This window comes from Scomber japonicus, chromosome 13, assembly GCF_027409825.1.
Source record: "Scomber japonicus isolate fScoJap1 chromosome 13, fScoJap1.pri, whole genome shotgun sequence".
Taxonomy (NCBI): Eukaryota; Metazoa; Chordata; class Actinopteri; order Scombriformes; family Scombridae; genus Scomber; species Scomber japonicus.
In genome coordinates, this window is record NC_070590.1 from 32467511 (window position 1) to 32480032 (window position 12522).

Genomic DNA, 12522 nt, shown 5'->3' on the forward strand with positions numbered 1-12522 from the left:
GACTTTGTGGAGGTAGTCAGGTTCCACCGTGCGTTCGAGGAGGCGCGGGCAAAGTCCCTCCAGCCCGGTCAGGAGGGACAGGCACTTGTTGGCTTTGGGGACTTTAAATCTGAGACCCTGCAGAGCCTGTACGAGTCGGAGGACAAGAAGAAAATCAGGTCAAATGTAATAAAATGTGAATAGTTATGTAGCTGCTGTGATGATTACATTCATCTAACAAGCTCTCTGATTTGCACAGGTTTGTCAACTACCTCCGGAGGAAGGCCCCAGCTCCCGGGACACAGATGGAGAACGCCGTCCGGTACATCCGGAAGAGAGATAGGCAGAGAGCTGCTCCTGCTGCTGCTGGATCGTCCACCGCTGCTGCCACCAGCACCACCACCAGCACCACCAGCAGCAGCAGCACAGCCTCTGCCTGGGCCACCAAGAGTGGATCTACGCAAGTGTTTTAAAGCTGTGATGTTAGTTGAATAGATGCACTCTCTGCAGAGACGCATTTGTCATGTTGTGACATTATACATGCTGTTGTGTGTTTCTTCTCATTGTAGACCTCTTGACCCTGCCATCAAGGCCTTTCTCTCCGGGCGGCGTTCTCTGTCTGGGTTGGAAATGCAGGCCAAGCTGCAGAAGCTGATGCCACCAAAGCCTGCATTTCCAGGCAAGTTCCAGTACAGTCTGATCACATCACAGAGTTCAACTTTCTCATGTTTGCTGTTTTTGCTCTTTGTTGATTCCCTCTGACTGTGTGACTGCAGCCTCCTCCAGACCAGCTCTTCCCTCATTGTCATCTGAGGAGCCATCAGATGAAGAGCTGGTCAAGGCGGTAGTTGACACTGAAGAGTGTAAGTAGTAAAAATAAAGTGTTAAATATGGAATATTGTTTATGAAAGAGAAGCTGGGATTCATTTTGACTGCTCTTAATATTTTGCTCTATACTCTGCAAATATTTCAGATTATTGAACACTGTATTTCTCTTTAAGCCTCCCAAGTACAGGCCCCTCTCTCTCTCCGACCGCTGCATCCACCTCCTGCCATCGCCGCTGCCAACACCGCTGCTGCCGCCGCTGCACCGCGTGAGGGGGCTGGTGTCTCTGCCGTGCTGGAACCCAGTGATGAGGAGCTGCTGGAAGCATCGCAGGAGAACCTCCCCACGAAACCTCCAGCAGCCCTCATCCTGGACCAGCCCGCAGAGTCACCAGCTCCCTCCACAGCAGGACCGCCGCTGCCGCCGCCGCCCGGAGAGGACTTGGAGGATATGCCTGGGCCTGCCTTCCTCCCTCCTCCACCACCTGCTAGCAGTGCTGAGGTAAAGCTGTCTGTCAAACACTACATGTTACCTGTCAGGTCTCAGAGGTCACTGCTGTCCTCACCCATAAAGTCATTTCCTAAAATATTAATAAGTATAAGTATAAGTATATAAGTATAAGTGCTTTGTATGTTTGTCTTGTTCTCCCTCCAGCTGCTGCCTGTGTCCTGGCGGGCAGCTCTCACTGCGGAGCAGCAGCAGTGGATCGGTCGGGTGCTGTTTACCAGGAGCAGCACGGGGAGGGCTCAGCTCATCAATGAGCTGAACCTCTGGTGGTACCCTCCCCAAGCCCGGCCGATCTACAATCAGCCTCCCGCATCCCCCGAACCCTTCTTCGCATGTCGGCTGTTTCTCTGGATGCCACACAGGATCTGGGGTCTGCAGCTGACATGCCCCCAGCCTTTGTGCACTGGGATCCTCACAAAGGCTGGGCTCTACAGGACCATCCGGAGGGTCCTGGACATCGACGGCTGGTATCTCATGGCCACTGAGTACCTGGAGTGCCGTCGATGCACGAAGAAGGTCGGCGGATGGTCACAGGGCATCATCAGGCAGCTGTCCCCCACCTACAGCTGCCAGTTTCCGGCTGTACTGACGTACAAGTGAGACAGACTTGTTATTGTTATATATATATATATGTATGAGTGTTAGTTGTGATAAATGTGTATATAACTTTGTGTTGTGCTTCTGCAGGCTGTCCTGTGACCTGAGGGTGGTTGGACAGCTGAAGTCCCGCACTCTGGGCAATAGTGCGAATCAGCTGTACAACACCCTGCGGGAGCAACACTCTGACGCCTGGATGCGGAAAGCGATCAACTACCTCTGCGTTTGCGAGCAGTTCCTGGCCTTGTCCGGGGGGCATTTTCCACCACCGCCCCAAATGCCCCCTGTTCCATCACCCATCTGGCTGCTGACGGTCTTCGGCTACGATGTCCTGACGCGGCTGGATGAGTACAAGGCCAGGATCACGTCCACCTTCGGATCCATCTTGAAGATGGATTCGACCAAGATGGCAAGTTGTCTCTCACAATTTCATATTTTACACCACAGCTCTCTGTGTGTGTTTGTGTGTGTGTGTGTGTGTGTGCGTGCTCACTGACATTAACTTTTGAAATCTCTCCCCCGCCCCTTCTCTCTTTCCCCCTGCCAGGTGACGAAGAAGCTCGCAGGTGCCGCCTCCGACACGGCCGCCTGGGTCTCTAATGTAGGGAATGAGCACGGGCAGGTCCTCATGAGCGTCCTCACGTGCACCGAGGGCGCTGAGGGCCTGTCCAGGATGGCGGCTGGACTAATGAGGCGGTACCGACTCGCCGGGGTTCCCCCTCCAGAGGTCATGTACGTGGACCGGGACTGCTGCAAGAGAGACGGCTTGTCGAAGACAGCTGCCTTGTTTCAGGTGTGAAAGAGAGACTGTAAACTCTAACGCTCCCAATGACAGTTAAAATGTAATATGAATGATTTAACACATTATTATGTTTCTGGATCACAGGAGTGGGGACAGCTCGTGGTGAGGCTAGACATCTGGCACCTAATGAGAAGGTTCTCATTGGGTGCCACCACCCAAAGCCACGAGCTGTACCCTGCCTTCATGGGGCAGCTGTCTCACTGCATCTTCGAGGTGGACCCCGGAGATGCCAGCCGTCTCAAGGAGGCTAAGCGGTCCCAGCTGGAGGGGAGGCACGGGATGGCTGACCAAGGGCGGAGTCATCCTGCCGGTTTATCGCTGCGCGAGGGGCTCCACGTCCTTGGAGTCCTTCCACCTCCACCTCAACCGGTTCATCCCAGGTATCTGAATGTGTGCCATGTGATCAAATATATTCTGTGTTCTCGTAGAAATGAAAATTCACTTTTTCATGTGAAACCTCCTTCCTCAAGAACGAGAGCGAGTGCAAAGTACTTTCAGGCGTTCCTGGTCGATGGACTGGTGAGGTGGAACGAGGACCGCGCAGCGGCAGCTGCACCACCACCACCACCAGATGCAGCTGAGGGTCAACAGATGGCACCTCTGCACTCCTACAGTGGCCAAAGGGTGCTTGGCCTTCACATGGTTAAGGACTTCACCAAGCCTGCTGCGTACACAGGTATGTGACCTGACAACTTTAAGTGATGTGTCTTCACTTTAGTCTCACATCATGAATGTGAAACTAAACAAAAAGACAAGTAGCATTTCTCAAATCCTTTGTTTTTTGCTGTGACAGGGGAGCTCATCGGGGTTGAGTACCTGTACCAGCAGACTAACAGGGTGCTTGAGGATGTCAGCTTGGACCCTGACACTCCGGACGAGGCTGCTGCCGTCGACGCGCTCGAAAACGTCGACGAGGGTATCGAGGTGGACGAGGACGATCCCACCATCTTCCCACCCGATACTCCAGCAGCCCGGTAAGGTCATCCAGCTGACGCACCCAAGTCTGAGCCATCCGGTCCGGCCGCCCCCGACCAATCCGCCCCTCCCGAGGCCCCTGAAGTGAAGCCTGCTCCTGCCTCCCGCGACTCCTCCTCAGAGTCTGAGGTAAGTTAACTGATTCAACTTAATTTTACTGATTATATTCTTGAACAATAATAATAATAATAATAATAATAATAATAACAATAATAATGATAATAATAATAGTAGTAGTGTAGATTTTGGATAAAGCTTACTGGCTATTTGCTCATGTCTTCCTTCAGGAGGAGATGCAGGGTCCTGATGGCCAGCCAGGCTATCAGCATGTCCTGAAGCTGGCCAAGGCCCTGCTGGAGGCACGGAGCCTTCAGGGGCTTTCAGACAGGAGGGTAGACAGACTCGTCGCTCTCTGGCAACGCCTGCCAGAGAGCAACAAGAAGAGAGTCGTCTACCCTCCCAGACACCGGGAGGGGCAGCTCGCGGGGCGCTTCAAGGCAGCGAAGGGGAAGGACACCTCTTGCCCTGGAAAGCAGAGTCTCCAACGGTGAGTGTCATCAACAATATTCTGATTTCCTCTAGTAAACATCTTCTGTACATTAATGCACACTAACACTCTCGCTCTCCTCTCAGCTGCCTTCTCGGACCGCACTCGGGCCCTGCAAATTGGCCTAGCACCAGTCGCCTGGTGGAGGCCATTTGCAGCCAGCTCTGCCGTCTCCACCCCGCGGCCACGCGGGTCGGGGGGACCACCTCCGAGCTCTTCGAGCTAAATCAAAGGACGCTCTCACAGTGGTAAGAGTGTGACATGAAGCTGCACTGTGATTTTATCTTTTGTGAAAGCTGAAGAGTCTAAAAACTGTCTGTGTTTGTCTTCCAGGTTCTCTAGACGCCAGAAGGAGAGGGGAGCGGCTGTGCTGCTGCAGGGAACTGGCGTCGTCCCTGCAGTAGCCATTGCCCAACAGCCTCTCCCTGCTGCCAAAGGGCTGTCCTCTGTGCCGGTGGGACGAGGACAGCCCTTCTCCTTCGTTGTGCCCGAGGAGCCAGGGCCCTCCTGGAGGGGCCTGCCACCTCCTCCTCCTCCTCCTCATCCCTATCCTCCTCCAGCTGCTGCTGCTGCTCCCCCTGCTCCCCCTGGACATCCTCCAGCTGCTGCTGCTCCCCCCCCTCATCTTCCTCTTCAACTCCTCACTGCTCCTCCACTGCTCCCAGGTAGCCTCACCCCACCTGCCCCTCAGCCTCCTCCTCTTCCTGCTGTACCCCGATCAACAGCCCACAGGAAGAGGAAGGCGGCTGAGGCGGCTGCCGCTGCTGGGGAGCAGGGCCCGCTGCCTGGGGGCAAAACCCGACGGCCAGTGGCACAGTACGTCTGCCGCCAGTGTGGCCAGCCCAAGAGGCTGGACACTGGCCACACAAGGGTCAATGGTGTGGCGTACTGTGCGGCCGTCGGGGGAAAGACTGTGGAGGAGTGGAAGGAGGAATTGAGGAGGAAAGGACAGGACAAGGGGGGGGGGGCATCTTAGTTTTTTAAATTTGTTTTTATTTACTTTTTTTATAATAAAAAAACCTTTTAATGGTAAATACATGTGTCTGTCTTATTCTTTTTGCTTATTGCTATTAATGCTTCATTGTGTTCACCAGAGAGTCTGCAGCTAACTGTGGGTTATTATACAGTGTTTTTTATTTAAAAAAGGTCGCAAATAACAGAGCAGCAGAAACCACATTACATGAATCCACACAATATAACATATATATATAATTTAATACATTAATTACTCATTATTTTGGGAATCATAAAGACTACACGTCAGCAGCAAACTGTGTGTTATTATAAAGTGGTTTTATTTAAAAAAGGTCACAAATAACAGATAGAGCAGCAGAAACCATATTACATGAATCCACACAATATAATATATATAATTTAATACATTAATTACTCATTATTTTGGGAATCATAAAGACTACAAGTCAGCAGCAAACTGTGGGTTATTATAAAGTGGTTTTATTCAAAAAAGGTCACAAATAACAGCTGCAGAAATTACATTACATGAATCCACATACAAAAATATACACACACAAAACCACATATATATGTATATATATATATATATATATATATATATATATATATAATTTAATACATCCATTACTCATTTTGGGAATCATAAAGACTACAATCACTTTTGTCCCTCACTAGACACTCAAATATAATAGTTTTATATATTTATTTTTGTCACCCACTACACCAGGCATGTCAAACTCACTCCACAAAGGGCCATGTGGCTGCAGGTTTTCATTCCAACCAAGCAGGAGCACACATGCACACCAATCAGCTGACTGAAGAGTGAGTTCAGCTGATTGGCCCTTTGTGGAATGAGTTTGACACCTGTGCACTACACACTACTACACCCAGTGTCTAATCCTTGCTCCAACCGGGAATCGAACACGGGTTCCCCGCTTCACATCTCGCAAGAGCAAAAGCCCCCTTCTCTCCCGCCTCCTCGCACAGAGAAGAACGTTCGGTACGCTTGATCTAGGGGCCATGCTAATCTTCTCTGTATCGATTCCAATTTTTCATATGTACTGCCTTGGCAAGTACACAGGCAGACAGGTGCTGCTTCCCTTTTACTCCCCCGTGGGAAGAATGACCCCTTGGCCGCAGTGCGGTCCGGAGGGCAGTGGGCAGCACCCTTGCATGAAGCATGAAAAGAGCGATCAATCCCCTCGTGTGACCCATAGCAGGACAACCGAGAGCCTCTCAGACACACCCTGTGGACTCATCTTTATGACAAGCCCCGCTGTGGAATGGCCTTCATGCCAAACCTCTTATGCCCCCACAATCTCCCTCTTTGTGTGCCGCCCCAAGGTGCAAATCTCACACCATGTCACGCTGCACTTTCCCCCCTATTCGACGCAGGTGATTAGATACTGATGAAGATCCAGCAGGGGGCATGTCTGCTCTCCTTGAGACAGGCAACCTGCCATCTGCTGTGACTCAATCCCCCTGGCCAAAGTTGTATAAAATAATTCATAGGAAACAAAGATGATTTGCTCATTTTCAAGGGTGCTTGAACAACCTTGAAATGGATCTCAACTCGTCAGTGCTGCTAGACCGGCCTACCTACTCTACCAGAAATGATGCAATCGAGATTCCCACATTTGGGGAATTCGCAGAAGTCAGCACAACCGGAGTGCAATGGTTGAGCCTCGCCCTGGGTGAAACAATTTTTAGGCGCTTTATTAATTAGTGTCAAATTGATAACAACACAGAACATTCACAAAATTGACAGTACATTACAAACAACTATTTACATATTTACATTAGATGTACATAAAGGACATCAAACTGTTAGCATTCCCCCAATAGTGTATCAACATTCCAAATTCATTTGTCTTAGTAATCAAATATGATTAAAATCAGTGAGTTTTCTATCTAAATCCCTCCCACATTGACTCTGTAATGAACCCATATGGAATTTTCCATTGTACAATTATTTCATCATAGCTGTATTTCTTCCTGTCTTTTTGAATGTAATCTTTAACAATAAAAAGTCCTACTTTGGGGACCCTCCAAGCGCAATTCCAGATGCCATCCTCATCTCTCACTTTCGTAGCCTGGCCTTTAACAGTGCAATATCTCCCCAGCCACAAACAAATATCATCTGCATTCACTGTTTCATTGAACATTCTGACAATAACGGTTTTCAACGTATTGTCAGTCAGTTTCTCCACATTGAACACAGCAAATTGGGGTTTTACATTTTCAAATCTTATCCAAAATTCTCTGAGCAACACAGCAGTTTGAAAGCTTAAATCAAATCCCTTGTTATATGGCAATGTTAAAATGCAGTTTAAGTCTTCTGGCTTAAATTTCAAAGTACCTTGAATCAGTTTTCTTGAGAAGTCCAGCCTCGACATCTTCATGGATTCAACATCCTTGTTGGCAAAAGTAAAACGGACACTGTGGTGCCTCCGCATGCCGGCATGGTTGGCCGACATGGTGGAGGCACCACCAGCTAAAAAACGGTTAAAAGAGAAAAGATAAGAACAGATACTACGCTTGATCTAGGGGCCATGCTAATCTTCTCTGTATCGATTCCAATTTTTCATATGTACTGCCTTGGCAAGTACACAGGCAGACAGGTGCTGCTTCCCTTTTACTCCCCCGTGGGAAGAATGACCCCTTGGCCGCAGTGCGGTCCGGAGGGCAGTGGGCAGCACCCTTGCATGAAGCATGAAAAGAGCGATCAATCCCCTCGTGTGACCCATAGCAGGACAACCGAGAGCCTCTCAGACACACCCTGTGGACTCATCTTTATGACAAGCCCCGCTGTGGAATGGCCTTCATGCCAAACCTCTTATGCCCCCACAATCTCCCTCTTTGTGTGCCGCCCCAAGGTGCAAATCTCACACCGTGTCACGCTGCACTTTCCCCCCTATTCGACGCAGGTGATTAGATACTGATGAAGATCCAGCAGGGGGCATGTCTGCACTCCTTGAGACAGGCAACCTGCCATCTGCTGTGACTCAATCCCCCTGGCCAAAGTTGTATAAAATAATTCATAGGAAACAAAGATGATTTGCTCATTTTCAAGGGTGCTTGAACAACCTTGAAATGGATCTCAACTCGTCAGTGCTGCTAGACCGGCCTACCTACTCAGTTAAGCCTCTTTTTCATATTAAACATAGAGAGAGAGGGGGTGCACCGTTCCTGGAGGTACTGCAATACCGGGTCGATGCGTGGAGTGGACGGAGCAAGCCCCTATTCCATCTCCCTGCTCCAAAAAGCAATTTAATATATGGTCCCCGGATAGGGGACGTATCAGATATTAAACTGATAAGAACAGATACTACACTTGATCTTAGCCAAAAGGCCGAGAAGCGATGACCGGAAAAGTGTCGGAGTTGAAGGAGTGATCCTCTGCAGCGTCGGTCCCGCTCACGGTGTCACAGAGTCCAATGCGAGGAAGTAACTTGGAGCTGCATTCTATCAAAAGATAAGACGACCGTTTTGTGTTCAAAAGGACATCCATCTCTACACGAGTCAATGGAGAATTCACCAATTTCTCACTTGGTTTTCTAACCTCAGTAAGCGTTTAGTTTTCTTTCAACAACTTATCAGGGGAGAGCGCGAACGCAGTCCCCCACTACCAGAAATTATGCAATCGAGATTCCCACATTTGGGGAATTCGCAGAGGTCAGCACAACCGGAGTGCAATGGTTGAGCCTCGCCCTGGGTGAAACAATTTTTAGGCGCTTTATTAATTAGTGTCAAATTGATAACAACACAGAACATTCACAAAATTGACAGTACATTACAAACAACTATTTACATATTTACATTAGATGTACATAAAGGACATCAAACTGTTAGCATTCCCCCAATAGTGTATCAACATTCCAAATTCATTTGTCTTAGTAATCAAATATGATTAAAATCAGTGAGTTTTCTATCTAAATCCCTCCCACATTGACTCTGTAATGAACCCATATGGAATTTTCCATTGTACAATTATTTCATCATAGCTGTATTTCTTCCTGTCTTTTTGAATGTAATCTTTAACAATAGAAAGTCCTACTTTCACAACCGATTCAGGGGATTTATACACATTCTTAAAGGCCAACAAGTTTCTATATTTCCATATACCATCTTTTATACAATTGATAACCGTCCACCATCTTACAGCTTTTTCAGTTTCTTTGGTGCCCATATCCCCATAAATTATGTCATTATTATCAGGACTCTTATGTAGGGCCATTAGCCATAAATTTATTGTTCCCCACACCTTTTGCACAAACCGACAAGACCAGAAAAGATGGTTTACTGTCTCGTCAACCTGACAATTTACTCTAGGGCACTTTGGACTTCTGGTGCATCTTCTTTTATACAAGAAGGCTCTAGTCTGGAGGCAGCCATGAATTGCCCTCCAGGCTAGGTCCTTGTGACTATTCAAAAGGAAAGGGCAGTTTGCATTCTTCCAAATCTGAACACACTGGGGTTCTGTGAGCTTTCCTACTGGAACAAGGTTGGAGGAGCTAGGTCCTTGTGACTATTCAAAAGGAAAGGGCAGTTTGCATTCTTCCAAATCTGAACACACTGGGGTTCTGTGAGCTTTCCTACTGGAACAAGGCTGGAGGAGTTGGGCGAAACAATTTTTCAATTTTTAGGCGCTTTATTAATTAGTGTCAAATTGATAACAATACAGAACATTCACAAAAAAGACAGTACATTACAAACAACTATTTACATATTTACATTAGATGTACATAAAGGACATCAAACTGTTAGCATTCCCCCAATAGTGTATCAACATTCCAAATTCATTTGTCTTATTAATCAAACATGATTAAAATCAGTGAGTTTTTTATTTAAATCCCTCCCACATTGACTCTCTAATGAACCCATATGGAATTTTCCATTGTACAATTATTTCATCATAGCTGTATTTCTTCCTGTCTTTTTGAATGTAATCTTTTACAATAGAAAGTCCTACTTTCACAACCGATTCAGGAGATTTATACACATTCTTAAAGGCCAACAAGTTTCTACATTTCCATATACCATCTTTTATACAATTGATAACCGTCCACCATCTTACAGCTTCTTCAGTCTCTTTGGTGCCCATATCCCCATAAATTATGTCATTATTATCAGGACTCTTATGTAGGGCCATTAGCCATAAATTTATTGTTCCCCACACCTTTTGCACAAACCGACAAGACCAGAAAAGATGGTTTACTGTCTCGTCAACCTGACAATTAACTCTAGGGCACTTTGGACTTCTGGTGCATCTTCTTTTATACAAGAAGGCTCTAGTCTGGAGGCAGCCATGAATTGCCCTCCAGGCTAGGTCCTTGTGACTATTCAAAAGGAAAGGGCAGTTTGCATTCTTCCAAATCTGAACACACTGGGGTTCTGTGAGCTTTCCTACTGGAACAAGGTTGGAGGAGTAGGTAGAAAGTCTCTCCTCAATGTTTTTCCTGTTAATGCGCCCTAAGTGGGACTTGTCCAATTTTGCTATTTTAAAAAGTGACAAGGCCTTCTCATATAAGGTAGGCCGAGGCTGTGTCTCAAATGGCGCACTTGCACACTTCAAGCACTATGTTTTAGGGCATAGTGCGTTCACACTGAAGAACAAGTGAAAACTCAGTGCTCTGAAAGTACCCGGATGGTGCACTCATAACGGACAAAAAATCCAGTGTGAGATGATGGACACTGCTCACACTAAACGGACGCCATTTTGCCTACGTAGCGGAAGGGGAGGGACTTTTTGCCCAGTTTTCAGATGTCAATAATGGCGGCCAGCAGCGACATGCAAGCGGTGGAGGCTGAGGCAACTGCTTCGTATAAATGTAAGTAACTATAATGAAATTGTTTTACTATTGTGTACAACGGTATGTTGTATACCTCTCTCCCTCTCTGACAAAAGTAATGATTTACTTGTTCGCGTTTGCTATCTTACCGACTCAGTAGAGTTAGCACACCGTAATGTTAGCTGTTGTTTCTTAGCTGGTTAAGCGGTTTTTGATAACATTAGGTGATGCATATTGTAAACGTTCAATGTTGTAGTGTATCAGTGATGCGCGGGTCGACCCGTGACCCGCGGTTTATCCGCGGGTCGGGCGGGTTCGGGTTCAATATTTTAAAAATATTGCGGGTGCGGGCGGGGCGGGTCATAAAGAGAAAACACATATTTCTCACTTAGGAACTTTCACTTGCCTATTTATGATAATCCATTTTTTATGTGAAAGAAGAAGAAGACAAACTTTAAAATAAAACTGTTATTAATATCGCTATGTGACTACTTTTGTGCGGACTCTGGCTTACTCTATCTGCTTTGTTTTGAATCTCCATGGCAACGGGAGACAGTTGAAGCTTGATTAAACGATTGTCACAACGAAATCAAAATTAGGTCATGTGCTGGCGAATTCAGCATTGTGTTGTAGTATTATTGTATTTACTTGGTTATCCTAGGTCTTGTTTTTAACGTAGTCGAGGTATGTCGGATGTTGCAGGGACAGATGAGGACACCAGGGCCGTCATTTTGTGGCGGACGGCCAATGTGGGTCTTTTCACTGGGAAGCGCAACGCCAGTACGGACGCCTACAGGTTTGTATACATGTATAACAGTAACGTTACCAAATTGTTTACGGTAAGTGTTGAATTAATGTGGGCATGAGAGTTAGTAAGCTTTTTGGTTCTTGTAATTTGTGACTACATCATTTTCATAATGCAGTATTTTTGTTCTACAAAGTACCCATAATCATATAGCCTACATCAGGGGGTCTCCAATATTTTTCACCAGAGAATAGTGAAACTGGGATAATTATCTACCATACCAGACAAGATGTTTGACTAACTTTTTGATGTTGACAGATTTAATACCTTATGACCATGTCATCATATTTATTTACATTTCTCTTGACCCTTTGGAGAGCTTCTCTTAAGCAGAAGGGGATCTATGGGTAGCTCCTGTTGGATACCCCTGGCCTACATTATGTATGCATTCATATCAACTGCCAATTTGTATTCACCAGTGTCTTCTTAAAAGAGAGAGGCCTTGAGGGGAGGGTGGAGCCAAAGGCGGTGAAGAAGAGGTGGGAGAATTTGGTGGCCAAATACAAGGTGAGATATTTTCATGAGGTTAGATTTTTGCCCAGGTACAGTAAAATAGATGCTGGATATTACAGGTGCTAGTCATATCATTACAATATTGTGGAAAAGTTCTTTAATTTCATTAATTCAATGTAAAATGTGAAACTCGTACATTATATAGATTCATTAGACCGTAAGTGAAATATTTCCAGCCATTATTCATGTTAATTTGTGAAATTA

General features: G+C 46.6%; 3 non-coding genes and 1 pseudogene across 3 annotated transcripts; all 4 read right to left on the reverse strand.

Annotated features, from left to right (window-relative positions):
- Positions 1 to 6221: 6221 nt before the first annotated feature.
- LOC128372008 (uncharacterized) lies at positions 6222 to 6285 on the reverse strand (annotated as a pseudogene).
- Positions 6286 to 7715: 1430 nt separating this feature from the next.
- On the reverse strand, positions 7716 to 7817 carry LOC128372006 (U6 spliceosomal RNA). The gene has a single exon (XR_008322857.1). It is a non-coding gene; the product is annotated as a U6 spliceosomal RNA (small nuclear RNA).
- Positions 7818 to 8381: 564 nt separating this feature from the next.
- LOC128372043 (U2 spliceosomal RNA) lies at positions 8382 to 8572 on the reverse strand. Its single transcript, XR_008322891.1, has one exon. It is a non-coding gene; the product is annotated as a U2 spliceosomal RNA (small nuclear RNA).
- A 233-nt stretch (positions 8573 to 8805) lies between these two features.
- On the reverse strand, positions 8806 to 8969 carry LOC128372041 (U1 spliceosomal RNA). Its single transcript, XR_008322890.1, has one exon. It is a non-coding gene; the product is annotated as a U1 spliceosomal RNA (small nuclear RNA).
- Between the last annotated feature and the right edge of the window lie 3553 nt (positions 8970 to 12522).